Genomic DNA, 16025 nt, shown 5'->3' on the forward strand with positions numbered 1-16025 from the left:
AAGGCCATCGGAAAAGGGACAAAAGGGGTGGCTGAAAATTTCGTGGCGTGGTTTAAATCGAGGCCTGGAACGGAAATAATTTGCACGTCGTTCGATCGCGTGCATCAAGGCGCGAATAATTTGCGAAATTATAACGCCGGGGATCGATATTGAGTCGTGACTGATACCCACCTAGGGGGATGAAAACCAGTTTCTTCTTTATCCTCGTTGTCTGTTTGGGTCATGGTGAATGGATAACGCGAGGGGAACGCTTGCTCGTCGTAGGGAAATCGTGGAGCGATTTGTCGAACAGAAGAATGGCGGGGATTGTGATTTAAAAGTCGAAGTCGGGATCCTTTTAACGCAGGACGAAGCCATTCGAGGTCGCATGAATTCGGGATGGCGAAGGTTGAGTAGGTCATAATTATTTCATGGCTGTCTAAAGTACGGTCCTTCTTGGATTACTTTTCCTTCAAAGATTTCGTTTTTCTAGATATTCGCGAGGGAACCTTACGAAGGATCAGTTTCCCAGGGATCTCGAAGAAACATGGAAATTACTCCAGAATCGATTTATCAAAATTAGAATATGTTGAATGAGACGCTCATTGCCTCTAATATCCCAACAGGGAGGGTGTACAACCTTCGGTTTATCGATTTCATCGAAACATTGGATGCTAGAAAATTTCATTCTGTTTAAAAATAATCCATTATAGAATCGGATGTTGAGTACTTTCGGGATATTCGTGATTAGACCGTGATATTTTCTATGCATTTATGGAAAATTCGAAAAAATGTACAAGATTCTACATAGTATAATTCTACATACTACAACGTACGAGTTCTATATAGTTCCATTTTTTCAAATTATATTCGTAAAAGTATGAATTTGCATAAATATCCACGGTCTGTTCGAGATCAAAGTTTCGTTGCTGGGTTAGTTGACGGTTGAATCGATAAGTTGGACAAGTTACCACTTATAATACTTTGACGCGATGAAACTTTGATCATGAGTATCTGCTCAAAAGGTATTAAATATTTAATTTTATACACAAAGTAACGAAATTTACCAGTGTTCGAAGTTTGAACAAAACCGGCGAACGAGATAACTGAGCATCCCATCAGAAGATCCTAAATCGCCCTAATATTTCACATTGCTCGTAAATTATCTTCCCTTTCCTTCTTTAAAATGAAAAATAACGAGACAGGGTATAAGGAGATATCTTTTTTCGTCCATCGTTCTCTATTTCTTTTTTCTTTTTTTCAGCCCAAAGAATTATCTGAAAACACCCGATAGAATCTTTGAACCTAGTTTTACGAGTCGACTGAAATAATCTGAATTTCCATGAAACGTCGCGGGAACCGGAAGTCCGCAGAAGAGGAAGAAGTCTCGTTTCGAGTGAATATTCGCGCTCGAACCGTCTTTCTTGAGATAGTTTCCCTTTTTGTCCGACCACGTCGCCTCGTATCGGAAGAAACAACGGAATTGAAATTAGAACGAGGCTGGCTCGAGTTCTCGGCCAGTCGGCGCTAAAATTACCGGGCAGAACGTCGAGCTATCGACCTATAACAACAATTATTTCGTTTCCTTTTATCGGAAACTTCGTAATTGACGAGTGCTGGAGGAATAACAGTGAGAAACTGATTCCATTTATTTCTCTTTGATTATTATTAATATTTGAACTAGCAATTTTTAATGTATATTTAAATACGTACGCTACATATAAATGATCATAATTAAGCCATCGCTTTATTTAGCGTTAAGGATTAAATAATACTGAATAGTTAAATCTAACTTTAATTCCAAATTACATAATTACTGAATATGAACCTTGTTCGATATTTTAACATTTTGCTTCGGACATAGCGTTAAAGCAGTAATTACATACAGCGTTCAAAGGCTCCTCTGCTCATGGAAAAACTCGTACGATAAACGATTGAAGCGGTGTAATGAAAAGAAAACATTACAACAGCAAGTACTTTGCATGGTTTTAATGTGCAAACAGCAAAAATACAAATATTGAAATCTGTCATTTCGAGGCATTTATTATTTCTATAGTTAATAACCACGTACATATTGTTGACAGATTTCTGACCAATATCGAGGCTTTTTTCAATAATAACGATAATTTTAAATAATTGTTTCTTCGTGATTTCTATAGAAATTATTTTAAGGAGGATATAGCGAACGTGTGTCTCACGTGGATGTGATGAAGTAGTTTTGCAACGAAGCTTCTCTGGTGTTTGTGCGTTAGTTCTAAACCGTTCGGAGTTAATTGTAGCATGAGACTGTGTACGTAGGTGTTAATAGGGTGCGTTAATTACACGACGGACGCTCGAATAACTGTGCGCAATTACGCGGTTAATCCTCCTCTGTCTAGTTCTTTTGCACGATTATCTCACTTTCTTTTTCACTTGTTTTCATTTCATTTTCTCTTAAACGGTATTCTATTTTCCCGCCTTTCGCTCCTTGTGTAGAATCCGTTTTTCTTTCACTTATGTAGAACCTGTTTTTCTTTCACTATGTGTGATTTTTTTTTTATATGTCCTGCTTTTATTTGCTTTTTTAAATCCGCCTTTTGTTATCGGTGTTTTTATACCTTCAAAGCCTTTTCGCAAAGCCCTTTCCCCTTCGTGGTGATTCTGTCTTTTACCTTATTTTTATTACATCCTTTCTACCGTCTTTGTTACATTTTTAGTCCCGCCTTTTTTCTTCTTTTTCTTTTTTTTTTTCTTTTTGTTGTGCTTTCATTGCACGCTTCTATCGTATCTAGTTTACTCTTTAAATTCTTATTAAATTGTCTTTTATTTCTTTTCGCTTAAAGTCTTATACCTCCAAAGGCTCCTCTTGGCCCTTAAAGAAAAATGAGCTGTCTTGAGGTAACTGGAATCCAACCTGCGATTTCTCATCCTGAAGCAGCTGCCTAATTTACTTTTCCACTCCGTTCCTGAAACACGATCTTTTGTTCTTCGTATTACCATTTACGAAATAGAGATCTTTCTGTTCCCTTTTAGCTCATCTAACTATTCCTTACCTTATTCATCCCACATTGTCAGTTTTCTCATTGTATATCTCAACCTTTTGTTCACTTTCCTCTTTTTCTCCAAATTTTCGCTATCTTTTCCAAAAACTTTCCCATTTATCCATCGAAACACAGTCTTCTCTTTCGTCCAGTATTCTTCGATTATTTCCTCTTTTGGTTGAACGTTTGCATCTCCTTTTGTGTGTTACTCTACGTACGGAGCGGAGCTCTCTTTCTGCCTTCATTTAACCATTCTCTCTACCTTATTCTCCGTTCTCACTCAATTCTTTTCCCATATTTCACCTTCTTATCTTTCTCACTTCTCTTTCACCCAAACTTTCATTTCACTTCTCCATACATTTTCTTATCCATTCACACTTGCCAACTCTAACTTCTGTTCCTTTTATTTTCTCTATATTCTCAGTCCAGTCTTTTCATTCCCATTCTTCGTTTACATCCGCCGTTACCCTCATTCCGGTCAAATAAAATAATGTATTATTGTTCAAATAATCATTTTTCAAATATACCATTTGAATAATACCCAAGCTTGATGTTGATAGAGAACGAGGTTAATCGAGTGCAAGCAGGATTATCAGGCTGAACGGATGATAACCGTAAGACTAGTTTCCCTAATGATCCATGTATCACTTAGACTACCTGCAGAGTAGCCGAAAGTTCATCTCGTTATCTACAGAACAGGCGAACTCGGTACGCCGTTGACGAGTGGCGTTCACGTGGGTCTTCCTGGATAAAGAGGTTCCTTTAGGATAAGTTGCTTGCTTCAAACTAAGATGTACGCTAAGTGAAACTCCTTAACTACGTGCAACCCGCGTCTAAATTCTTGATGGTACGCTAGCACAAGTTTACAAGAGTTCCAGGATATTGACGTTACATCGATTATTTTCACGGCCGAACGTAAAATATTAAGCGTATCCGTGGAATTCTCTCACACGATCTGAGTATGAAAAGAAGACGTTTATTAATATACTCTTATTTTGCAATGAATCACTTTTTCTGCTTAGATTGCACGTTCTATTTTTAAGATATCAACTTTGTGTAGTCTTCTTCGTTCTGCAGGCTACTTACAATATTAGGTTGTCCGAAAAGTTTCTTTCGTTTCATAAAGTCATAATAAATGAGCAACAACTTCTGTTTATATTTTATTGAATTAGGTATGATCCATTTCGTTGTATTTCTATTATTATATTCGTACGTAATTCAATAAACATTGTGCGTCTATTATTTCCTTATAAAACGAAAGGAACATTTCGGACAACCTAATACTATACGAAACTAATACTTAAACGATACAAAATATAATAAACGTCGGATCTCATTAATCAGCATGTAGATAAACGTGATGATAGATTGATATGTAAATGTCAGAAACACCAGTGTGCGAGAATACGTTCAGTCTAATGTATCGTTCCAAGACATACAACTCCATAATCCGTATCAGTGCATCCTATGAACCAACGTTGACCAAAAACGCAACTAAACGTAAGGGAACATTCCCCGGAGGTTCCGACACGACATCCAATTCCAAAACACCTTTCCTTCATTTAATACGATCTTACAACGTTGGAAGGATTACGTAAGACCGAGTGGAGAAGCGTGTCGGTGTGCCGATATCGTGGAAAGAGGCCATCAACTTCATTTTTCCTACGGCGTGAAGGAACTTGGCCACACGGGGACGTTTATCGCGTCCGAAGGGGATCGAGTTCGAGTATTTCCATTGACCCTCCGGAAAAATCCATCGTAGACGTGTGTAGAGGGGGATTGAGGGAAATGCTCGAAGGGTCTAAACTCAATTTGTTGGCAAAGTTGCACCTTCTGGATTCCTTACTGGACCAAGCCAATAGCCTTTCAAGCCACCAAGCAAACTGCCATCGTTTTCCTTCTTTCTTCCTTTTCTTCTCTTTTTCATTCTATCTCGCTCCTTATTTTTTTTTCTTCTTTTTTTACCCGTTGCCTTCTTATCTGAACTGAACCGTACACGTGGCAAAGACCCGTCGAGCTTGCGACATCTCGGTAACGCGGTTGGAGAATTTCGCCTTCGCGCGTTGGTAACGGCAGTTCTTATTTCTACTCGCGGACGTGGTAATTTTTATAGTTGCAAGCTGCTGGAAATGGAGAAACGGGTGTAATCGAGTTGGAAGTTTATGTGCAAGGTGTCGTGGAGCGAGTATACGGTTAAATCGAGTCTGCCGAGAGTTCCCTTTCTACTCGTAGAGAGACGCAAAGGATAATAAGTTGAATATTAAAAGTTAATACTTTTTTTCATATCGTTTTCTCCCATCCCAGCTTGAAGAGATTTGATCTGGGAATTGCAGATAATTTTAACGAGGGATACAGGGTGTTAGTTTCACTGTCGCACGATGAAAAATCCGAGAATCCCGTGTGACTCTCCAACTGTTGGCAATTTAATCAGAAGTTGCTTTATTTTGTTTAATTCACTTTAATATCCCATGCGGTATGACGAGGTAGACATCCTCGTTTTAAGAAACTGAAGAGTTTCATTCGTTCTTTTTTCCTAACACGTATATTTTACGATGAAAAGGAACGGAGCGATACTTTTTATGGTACAAGCAGTCATGACGAACCGCATTAATAGACAGGTCGATTTGCCAAATGAAATCTCGAAACTCGATCACGTACTTTGTTGTTTGCCTTCCTCGTTCGAGCCTTTCTTTGAACAATCATTGGAAAAATTCGAGCATCTTCTTTTTCCTTCCCTCTGCCTCCAATAAATTTATAGAAATATAAGCAACGGAGTATTGTGGAAAGTTTGGAAACTCGCCAAGTATCGATAATTAGTTCCTGCATGTGCACAAAGAAACTAGAACGAAATTAAGACAACGACCCCGGGATGGGCCGGTCCAACAATAAGCCCACTCGGTGTTTGAAGCAACTTTGAAGCGAGCTAATTTACGATAATGGTATCCCGAGGGCTACTAAAGCAGCCCGCGGGATCCGAGACGCGATTAAAGTCATTTCCACGACCACCTTGGAGAAAACGGCGTGCCGGGGAGAATTATTGTTTCCCCCGTTTTACGGCCGACTAAAAACACAGTTACGACCTGGAACGACTGAAATCGGAATTATTTCTCTTGGGACGAGTCGCGTCTCTTCGTGCTAATTTGTTCGTCGTTTGTTGGGAATGTGTCTATTAAGCGTCGAAACGTTCGTGGAATGTTTTGCTGGTAAACGTTGAAATTTAAGATGGTCTTATTCGATTACCGTCATCGCGGGAGCGATAGAATTTTTTTGCAACCAGTTAAGTATCCTTATACTGTTTGTAGTATAAGTGTCCTTATACTGTTTGTAGTATAAGGACACTCTTAACTCGTTGCAAAGGGGAGGATCCTGTCGATTGATTATCGTACGTTTCAACATATGAATAATTATTGTAGTAATTATTGTAGATTGAGTCTACGGATTTAATTAAATTTCTTTTAGAAACGAGGATAAGTAGCGAGAAAGACACGGTTAATTTTCATATTTGTCTCTGTAAATAGACAATGTATCTAGTATGTGTATCATGTGTACAATGTATGTAGACATGTATATTTCATATTTGTCTTTGCAAATTTTCATAATGCGCAATCGAATGTTTATAATATCCTATTCGAGTGTAACGTAGCTTATTGCAGATTGTATCCACAATTATTCTTTGAATTATATCACGAATATGTACGATAAACGACAAGATATTGGAAAATTAATATTAAGCTCATAAACACGCTGAAGAGTATTAAAACATTTTATCCAACACTGCTATGAATTATAAAATAAAAATACGCAGAGATCTTATTAAAGAGTAAAATAATTCTATACCATGGATTGCAGCAAACAGTTAAAAAATATACAAAAGATATGTAAAAAGCAATTACGTACTTACGTCTGCAAGCTCGATATCAATTTCTTTCAATAATTTCTGCAATTAGTATAATCTCAGATGATGTTGCACCTTTTCACGATCACAATCGTAAACAGGAAGATCTTTTCCCTTTCATTTCCTGACGTTTTGCTCGTGAGTCGCGGAGAAAGGACTCGAATCTGCGGAAAATCTGCATCTTCGAGGCTCCACGACCGAGATGATCGCATTATCGAGCCGCTCGAGCGGCAAACGAGCCGATCGTCGATAATCTCGTTGTTCATCTCGCGGTCCTGATCTCTTTTCCCGATCTTGAATATCTTTCGAAGTGCAAATTAGCCCGGCAGGGATCCAAGGCAACGGCAAAAAAAAAGAGAGGGTGCTCGGTTCATCGATCGCGAACCGATCGAGCGTGAAATTTCCCGCGAGTCCAAACGAAAAAAATTCGCTAGGACTGTAAACTTCCTGAGACGACCGCGAGATTTGAAAGATATCGCAGTTGTACACTTTGATACAATCTATTCTCCTTTCTTCTTTTTTATTCTAATCGCATTGTCTTCACAGACATTTTAAAGTTTATTTTTCGTGGTTTTTAATTATACACGTTGATAACTGTATAGGTTTCTCTAATATTATAGAAGTTAGAACTAATCCCCTGTTGGTTATTGGACTATTATTCCCATTGTTCTACATTTTGTTTTTAACGTGCAAGTACAATGGAATTCCATTTATCTAAACTCGTCGACGGACAAATAATTCATATAACTGGAATTCATATATCTAATAGTAGTTTAACAATTTTTTCCGCTACTATTATTTTTCGTTCACATAATAGAAATTCGCGTTTGAATGAATGTATTCGATCCGCAGAGATCCGGCAAACAATTGACATTTCGTTCCAATAACAGCGTCCACATAGATTGGAGGATCAAACAAATGAAAAAAATGAAACAGCGTTTGAAACGTACGACGAATTAGTATGAAACTACGATATTTTTTCTCCGATTTATTTTATTCAATTTTGATAGACAAATATATTAGAATTAATAGAAATTATATAAAACGTATATTCTTCTTAACACGCAATTGAAATATAGAATAAAATACGTATAACCAACTTTTATCACAATGCCATCGGAATAAAAATCTCGAGACTGAAATCCTATTAATCTTGATACGTTCTGTACTCCCCAAACCTGCAAGTCGATTAACGATCCTAGTCTGAAACCGTAAAAATCGACCACTTTGAGCTCGACTTTTTCCCTCAAATGGAAAGGGTTCGAAGGGATACGAGCAAAGTGGGTGGTAAGTTGATCGAACTCACGGTCGAACAACGTAGAATCAACGTTCCAGAGAATTACCTCGGCCAGCCACACGGCCTGGACGAGCTTTCTCGTGAGAACGGACAAAAGGTGTAGACGTGGCAGAGAGTCGTCTCTGTACTTTGGTGGCTGCACCACGAAACGGCCGGGGGGGAGGGGGGCTTCCTCGATTCCGCCTGTGGAAAACTGATAGGCTTCTCGAACTCGCCGCGATTGCCTCGATCTTCTTTGTCACGATAATGACTTTCCACTTCGCGTATCTCTTTCTTCGAGCATCGACCCGCCGCGCCGCCTCTTTATCATCTTCACCGAAAAATTCACCCTTATCGGGTTAAAATGTTAATTAGTGTCGATCGTTGCCATGTTGTAAAGCTCGAGGCTGTTAATGGATTTTTGCTAATCAATGTGGTCCGTGAATACTTTGAATATGTGATACTTTGTAAATACTTTTACTTTATTTTTTGATTTGTCGCGCAAGGAATATTAAATAGAATATTAATAAGAGATCTTGTTGGATATATTTTTGACGTGTCGATCGTTTGGTTATTTTTATATCTTGCTATGTATGATGATGTAGCGCTGAATATATTTTTGGAAAATGGCGATTACAAAAACCGGGAAATAATTGGCGAAATGTGGTGCAACGGGTAACGTTAAATACTAAATATAAGTGCGATACTGAATATTATTCTTCTATACACCATATTATAGGCTTTCGTGAATGACAATACTTCTGAATTTTTTATAAATATTTAAAGGTTTCCATTTTATTCCTGCAATTTTGATGCTCGTCGTAGGCTGTAGCTTTTATTGTTATCCGCTTTTTGCATCAGCCTCTCGACTCTCATTATTATCCCCCAAGGTGTATTTTCAATGGATCAATTTTAAATTTCCCTCTTCCTAATCTAAATTCCTCACTTTCCACTGATTCCATTTAAAAACTATCGCATAAAGGATATCCTTTCTTATCCCCATAATAAGAAGAAAGAATTCGCGAAAGCCGATCGAATTGCAGGAGATCGTAAAATACTCTGGTTCTGCAGACGAACAGCTCCGCCAATCGAACTATTCGTATTCCTCGTAGACCCTCTAAGCCTAATATTCTAATATGGCGGTCGCCTAAGCTCCGACTCGCTCGCCCAATCTCCATCATATCTTCTCATCTCAGTCTCGAACCAATTTCCTAATCTACAGCTGAAAATCCGCCCTCGAATCCCGGATAATCGTGTCTCCATTCGCATTTTCGAAACGTGCACGCTTTCACTTAACGCTCTACCGACGACACAAACACTAATCTGTGTTCCTTTTTTTTTTCGTCGTGTTCCCGGTTTCGCACAAGATCGCGTTACAGTTTCTGAGGCCCGAGACTATTAAACCAGCGGAGGTCCCCTTTACAGAAAGATAGGGGAAGAGAAATAAAATGAAATAAATTTACACAAATATGAGATAAAATGTGTAAGTTATGTTAAAAGATCTGTATTATACATTTTTAAAATACAGATATCCCTTTTTTTATTTTCCGCGGCGAATTTACAGAATTTTACTAATTTTATCATCTTTGTATACTTTGAGCGCACGTAGCTGCGCGTTTCCACACATACAGTGGCGGATAGAAGAAAGTTCATAAAATGGAATAATTTTACAAAATGAGTATATATTGAATAAAAGCAAGGAATCGATATAATTTATACCATAGAACAAACGACTGTTGCCAACTTGGTGAACAATTTTTAGTATAAGTCGTAAGTATCGGTTTTAAATCTTTCATCCGTCACTAAACGCGCACCCTGGTGCGACGTCTATGTGTTAGAATAATTCGCTACGTTATGCTCGTAAAATAAGATGCATTTTTTCTTGTGCTTTTTATAGCGAGACCCGAGGCTATAACCTTCGCTAGACCCGTCCCCCTTAATCCGCGCTTGATTTCGCGTATCGCGGATTTCACTGCAGCCACGAATGGGATACGCGCGTGTTCTCGCGATCTACGGGTTATCACTGAGACACAGTGAAGCTAGAGTGGGGAAACAAACTACTGGAAGTAGGGATTTTAGCGGCGGAGCGAATGGTGGGGATACGGATAAAACAGAGTTCTAACAAGCGCCAGCGGCAGATGTTTGCGCTTGTACAGACGTCGTTCTAGACGCAGTTCAAAGTTAAATGAGGTCGGGAACGTGCAGCCATATAACCCGTAATACTGTGGCAACGAATTCGTGGACTGACGAATCTGACACATTACTCCGTGATGCTCGAAATTGTCGAGTCGCTTTGCATCGTCTCGACCTTCTCCTCTTTATTACTGAACCACCATTGATCAGTTACGACTTGCTTGATACACGCCACAGTTTGTCGTTACTAAAGTTCCGAAGAAAAGCTTCTTGCGATTCAATCTTTTTGAAAGCTTGTGTGTAATGCTTCATGGAGATGTGAAGGGGTTTGTTGATCTAGGACGAGTAAATAAAGCTGTAAATGTATTGAACTGGGTTTTTGGGAATTTTTAATTGGAAGCACAGTTATATATATATTTATATATATACACGCTCGTAACATACAGAAAACACTCATTCTTTATTATATTTCCTTTATACATGGAAAATTCGGGAAAAATTCAAAATAACTAAATAACTCTAAATTCCAATTCTTCCTTTCAAATTTTAATTTTTTAATTGTGAATTTAACTAGAACAAAGATTTTATTTTTGAAGTTATATGAAAATTAGATATAATTGAAAAGCCCAAAAAGCCTCAGTTCATAATTACTCACTTTACAAGTTTTCATATTACTGTCTTTTGTACAACTTTGTTACATATTAATTTTAGATAGAATTAGAAAAAAAAAAAAGAAATAGTCAGTTAGCATCAGAAATTCCACTGACCACCGTCGTTGCGAGTGATGGAAGTCAGGGAGCGGAGCTTAATCATGAATCATCTCCAGCAATCATCATCTGCTAAATCGATCAGTAGTACACCTACTGGCTGACTGACGATCTTCGTTCTTTGCTTCAAGATATTATGTCGACTGACTAACTTTAAATGCGAGAACTCGTAACTCCACATAGACATCTAGTGGAGACTAGGAGAACTACTTACTTAACACAAATATCAATATCTTTAAAATTTCACATTTATTAGTTACAAACATTTATTAGTTACAAACATTTATTAGTTACAAACCACATACCAGAGATAAACATCCACTAACAATTAAATAATCTTATTTTTCAATAGTTCATAAATAAAAATATTTCACATCTTTTTTCCACATTTTTATTAGTACATACATAGCAGTTTTCTAAATATCATCGGTGTTTATCAATATCTTTTTCAAAGCTTAATTATTTATAAGTTATGACGAATTATTCATTTTGTTAAACCTATATACTGTAATTTCTTGAATACAATAATCGTAATACATTAATGATATGATCGTTTATCGTAGTATCTTTTAAATATTCTGATAGATATCATATAGTATAAAATCTTTGCACATAGCCGAAAAGAAAAAGGAATTTTTCATAACAATTTCTTTTCTTTTCTTTTCTGTAAAATATACTTACATAATACAATAATGAAACGTTCACATCTGCACACATTTTCATCTAAGAATTATTTAAAACTATATGATACATTTGCAATAAGTTAAAATAAATATTATAGGATACATAACAAAAAAAGCATTATGATTAATTAATTTATTCATGAATAAAAAAATAACAAAATATATCCGCCCCCGGGTGGGCTCGAACCACCAACCTTTCGGTTAACAGCCGAACGCGCTAGCCGATTGCGCCACGGAGGCCGTTGGAGTTCTGGACTACGATGTAGTAGGATAAGCCGTAAGCATCTTTTAATTCTAACTTTTAATCGATATTTATATAAAAGTCATATAATTTATTTATACAATAGTATCTTTATTCAATGAAATTCTGATCACGTAGTAATATCACATTCTACGTTTTACGTTTTATAACTTACCTTGTAAACGTTTCATTAATGTTCTCCAATATATTTTAACTGAATCATCAAAACGGCTTTTGTATTTTGTTTCATATACTTATACAATTTTCTACAGATAAGAATTTAATGCAAGTAAGGGTTTTAAATGAAAAAAAGGAGAAATATCGGAGAAATATGGACAACGTTGTAGGAATTATGATATAAATTTAAAGTTCCCTTTTGGAATTATCTGTATCCTTGTCTACCTTTTGTTATATCTAATGACCAACCGTCATTGTTAGAGGAAAATTATTAGCATAAAATGGCCAATTATGTGCTTTACATATTTTTATCTTTCCTATATTACTTATTCCTTTCGAAATGAAATAAGCGGAAACGTCTTCTAATGCGAGAGGATGCACAAAAGACGGCCGGAAGGAAATTGTTGGCCGGAATTATCGAATATTACGCGATAAAAATATGCATCACCGCGAGTGCTTTTCTGCGTGGGACAGGGACATTTAATCAGAAAATCCATCAAGAGATTGCTTCTGGGCAATTTCTTTTCTCTCCTGTAGCGAACCAACATCCTCATCTCTCTCTGTAATTCGCTCTTCTTTACCTTTGCTAAATTTTTAAGTAAAGACATTCAAAATATACTAAATATAGCTTCTCTATTCGATTATTATAATTATTCTTAAATTTCTTATAATCTGTAAATTTTTATTTTAAGCGTATTTACGCGTCTAAAAAGTAGGGCATATTTATACGTAAATTATCCGTTTATCCAATCTGATAGGTAATATTGTCGGAATATGCGGAAGACTAAATGGAAGTATTTGATAGGTCACGTTAATAGAGACATACGTACGTTAATAAATGCACAGATTTGATTATACGGTGAAATCAATTGGTATGTGCATAAATTCCACGGTTAGTTCAATAACCTTAATAAATTCACTAATAACACATTTACCAATCAGGAAGTGGTTATATTAGGAGCAGAGAATTACAGTTCGGTACCGGTTGACTGTGCATACTTTAACCCACGCTTTTACTAGAGATATTAACATATCCACGATGTTAATAAGAAATATAAAACGATCGTAAAACGTGGAACTGAAAACCGTTGTGAACAGAGAACATTCATATCTACAGAATGATATTTACTCTGTAAACCTCGTACATAATAATACCTCTATTTTGTTTTCCTTCTTCTTTTTAGGAACAATTTCTCCCCTTTTTCAAGTTTTTTTCAATTTTCTTAATATAGAATCCTGAAAGTAATAGTTGCTGTATAAATGGACACATAACTAATACAATAAAGTAGAATAATATGTTGATAAACATGTAAAACAAAATTTAGAACACAGACGATTTTCAAAAGCATTGTAAAATTTTAAGAATTCTTTTGCTCTCTTATCCTTGTAAGAAAAAATTCGGGAAATTTTTAAACGATATTTTTTCACATTTTCTCCTTATACACTTGGTGCGTGAAATATTTTGTAATATTGAGATTGTTACACAACCGTGAGATATTGTTTAATAAGGGTAGCAGGTTGGTCACGAGGTAAGCGCGAGGGCTGCGAAGTTATCGTTCGAAAAGTGGAACTGTCGGCGAAAAAAAATTTAGTGCAGCTGTTGTACGGCCCCTGATAACATTACGTTTCGTGGCCCGTATTCTGTCGAGCACGCGATCTCTACCCAATCGGGGCCTCCTTATCTCGACGTCAGCACGACCTTATCGTTAACTCCGAGTATTCGACTGAAAAAAATGCACACCGGCATCGCGTACCTTTTTCCTCTTCTATTCCTCTCTATAAATCCTCTCGAAGGAGCCCTCTTTGCAGATGCTTATCGTTATTTCTGTCCCTTATCCATGGAACTTATGATATTCCGATATTTCGATATATAATAAGATTGATATTTTTTTTTACTTTTCTTTATTCTTTAACTTCGAACTTTTATGTGCTCACGGCAAGAAAATATCAGAACTGATTGCGATTGTTTATTTCAACATGTAACATGTAATTATTGTAAATATATTTGGTGTAATAGTATTTGGTATAATAATTTAGTTTGCTATATGGTAGAGAGCTAATTGTTGTTGCATTGTAGTGATATTAGCTATAGCAATTTTTTATTAAAGGACAGATTTTTAAGGAAAAAGAAAATGGAAAAATTAATATTCTTATAATATTTTATAATTTTATTCTTAAGGAGTGAAAATATTCGACAGTTTGTACCAAGAATCTTTTATGAGGACCAACGATTCTACTTCTACTTTTAAAAATGTTATACATGCTATGTTATGAATATTTTCTATAAAATGAACAATTTTCTTTTATCTAAAATTTTTCTTACGAAACTTTTATCTCGTAAAGTAAAAATACAGTCGAAATTTGCTTCTCCTTTGAGTCGTACCTATCTCCTAAAAAAAAAAAAAACTGGGATTCATTGGATCGTTGAATAAAAATGGCAGTAGTTAAGGAGTTCATGTAAATCGGCGCTGGAAAAAATTCAGAGAAAAGGTATAGGTATTTAAAACAAAAAGGAAAGAAAGAGAGACGAATCCTGTTTCGTCTAACGAGAAAAACGGGAAAAATAACGAGTGTTTATGAAAGGAAGTTTTATGGTTCGTCACATCGATGGTGCGCCGCGATTGATCGATTGTCCATCATTGAGAGTCTGGAAAAACGAGCTTTTCGGTGTCGACGCTCAAATAATAGCCCGCGGCGTTCGATATGCAAAATTGTCCTGCAATCGACGACCCATGAAATCAAAAAAAGAAAGGTAAAAAAAAGTAAACGAGATCCGAAAACAAAGTCGGAAACCAATAGCGTACATACGCCAAACGGAAGTTACTAACTGCCATAATTATTCCATGTGTCTCGATTTGATATTCTTCATCTGCGCTTTTTTCGTCTACTTGTGCATTTTATTTTTGCTCTTGTTTCTACTTTGTTCTCTTTTTTTTCGTTTCCTTCTTCCCATTTTTGGAAAGAAGTTAACACTTTGGTTTATGTATACATTTTATGGCTATACTTGTTAAATCTAATTATTAGTTGACATATTTATGGTTTTTCGAGTTTCGATCGTATTTATTAGTACACTTCTTTCCAATGTCTCGTGAACATACAAGTTCACTTTATCAAAGCAGACCCGAAAAAACGATCAAAAGCTAAAATACCACAAACATGTCTAATCATCGTAAAAGCTTAAAATCTAAAAGTAACTACATATTAGCTTTTGAAATATGTCTTCATATAAATCTTCGATTTTATGAACTGAAACGTAATTCAAAATTAGGGTGGAGAGTTAATTCGGCCATATATATGTATAGTTGGTCACAAGTGTATCTCGATATTATAAAGCAAAAGTTTAATGCAGATCGATGAGTTTGCTAGGCGTTACCGGTTTCGCCCTTTTTCCTACCTTCCCTTTTTTCCTTTTTTTTTGTGTGTGTGTTCTCTTTTTTAGTTTTTGCTTTTTCAACGAGCTTAGGTGAAGTAACTTCTTTTTTGTTGGAAACAAATTTAGGCGAAACAATTGAATACAAAGCTGCTGCATTCCATTTTCCGCTTCGACACGACTCGTCGTTTCTCGTTCCGGGCAGTTTTTTTTTTTTTTTGCCACTCCTCTGTACTTTCTCTCCGTCGATATCTATCGGAGAGATATTGAAAGGATGGATTTTCATTATCGCGCCCCCTTTAACCCCCTCGCCTCATCGATTCTCGATTTCAATCGTTGAAATAGATTCCCCTTCTCGCGATTTCGATATTAAGTTCAGCTTTTTTTCCGAATTTTGTACCTGGCCGGAGTCTTTTCTTTTCGTTATTCCTGAAGCAAAGCAGAACAACAAAGTGACGTATTACAGTTTGTTGAAATTTCTCAC

General features: G+C 36.5%; 1 protein-coding gene and 1 non-coding gene across 4 annotated transcripts in view; one reads left to right on the forward strand and one right to left on the reverse strand.

The window, feature by feature from the left end:
* LOC117208714 (acetylcholine receptor subunit alpha-like) overlaps positions 1-16025 on the forward strand; it is a 105337-nt gene that overhangs the window by 33712 nt on the left and 55600 nt on the right. The window lies entirely within an intron of this gene.
* Positions 11920-11993, reverse strand: Trnan-guu. The gene has a single exon. It is a non-coding gene; the product is annotated as a tRNA-Asn (tRNA).

Source organism: Bombus bifarius, unplaced genomic scaffold (genome assembly GCF_011952205.1).
Source record: "Bombus bifarius isolate JDL3187 unplaced genomic scaffold, Bbif_JDL3187 scf7180000008161, whole genome shotgun sequence".
In the NCBI taxonomy this organism is placed as follows: domain Eukaryota; kingdom Metazoa; phylum Arthropoda; class Insecta; order Hymenoptera; family Apidae; genus Bombus; species Bombus bifarius.